This window comes from Vicia villosa, linkage group LG3 (assembly GCF_029867415.1).
Source record: "Vicia villosa cultivar HV-30 ecotype Madison, WI linkage group LG3, Vvil1.0, whole genome shotgun sequence".
Classification (NCBI taxonomy): Eukaryota; Viridiplantae; Streptophyta; class Magnoliopsida; order Fabales; family Fabaceae; genus Vicia; species Vicia villosa.
The window spans coordinates 211,191,922-211,193,355 of record NC_081182.1 but is presented as its reverse complement, the minus strand read 5'-3'; the positions used below and the strand labels follow the sequence as shown (position 1 = coordinate 211,193,355).

Sequence of the window (1,434 nt, the reverse complement as noted above, 5' to 3'; positions counted from 1 at the left end):
CTTTAAAATGTTTTACTTTATTCCTTTTTATCTAATTATCGACGGAAAACTCAGAAATCGACCGCTAAATTCGCAGTTAATTAGACTAAAAGGACTACAATGAAACGTTTTGAAGAGTTAAAAGAACAATATGAATATTTTTAAATAAAGGGACCAAAATAAACCTTAAAATAAACTTATGAAATTAAAAATGGTATTTTGTCTATTAAGAATGCGGAAGATACAATTAAAATATATTTTGTAATGTACTACTACAAATATTTATATGTTATTTTAAGCATTGCATTATTTATAAATTGATCAATTCATTCAATTTGTAAAATTAAAAGAGAAAAGAATATGGCTAAAAATTTCAAGTTATTTATGCTATAATTTTATTTCTTTCCTTAGTTCATCTTTCAATGGTGGAGGCTGGTAAATAATTTTATCTTTCTTGAATATTTTTATTTTTTTTATAGTTATTACACAATTTTTAGTATTTCACTAATATTTTTTATTCTATTCTTTACAGTTGCACCTATTCCATGTAAAACTACGGAAGATTGTCCTTTTCCTAGATCTGAGACGGATAGCCCTATTATGTTGACTGGCTTTTATACGTGTATTAATAGATCCTGTATCATGTTTGGCAGGATATAGCAAAGACCAAAGTTGCAAGGGAAATATCAAACACATATTAATATACTTTATGGTAGAATGTTGCATGAGTGGTCATTTAAGATTTATTCTTAGAACCAATAATTGTATTTTTCATATAATTTTTCGTTTTATAATAATGTATTCCTTCAAATTATGACTTTGTTCTCTAATATTTTAAAAATGAAATAAGAAAAAGGTAGGAAATATTATTATAATTAACTTTTCTTTTCATTTTCCCTTAATTTTGGATGCATATAGTTGCCTCCAAGTTCTCCATATCATTAAAGAATTTGAGATATAATTTGAATATATTTAACATAAATATAAAGTATTGTTATATTGTGAAACTATTACTTAAAACTATTACTTTGAAACATCATTTTAATTTATGTTATCTTTACTTTTAGTCTTTTATGAAAATTACTATAATTTTGTATTTATTGAATTAAATTGTGTCATGTATTTTAAACGTTTTGTTTCTGTTACGTGAGAGATGATCTTAATAGTGATCCTTGGTGGTTTTGATATTGACAATATTTAATGTGAATTAACTTTGGATGGAGTCTTGAAAGATCACTAATCAAGCAACCTTTGATGATGTAGTCTATAAAATAAGTCATATCTAATATCAACAGATATAAGAAGTTACATAGATGAAATGTTGAATCCTTAGTGAAATATCAAAGAGATCTTGAAGCTTCAAGTTTGGGAAAGAGATGAAGTGTGAAAGTTCTCCTCATTTTGTGTATTAATGATCAGTATATAATAAAAATATAAGAGTATTTCCTTAGATAC

At 25.0% G+C, this 1,434-nt stretch overlaps 1 long non-coding RNA gene across 1 annotated transcript; it reads left to right on the top strand.

Annotated features, from left to right (window-relative positions):
* Positions 1-219: 219 nt before the first annotated feature.
* LOC131657277 (uncharacterized) lies at positions 220-791 on the top strand. Its single transcript, XR_009300588.1, has 2 exons — positions 220-414; positions 512-791. It is a non-coding gene; the product is annotated as an uncharacterized LOC131657277 (long non-coding RNA).
* The last annotated feature ends 643 nt before the right edge of the window (positions 792-1,434 follow it).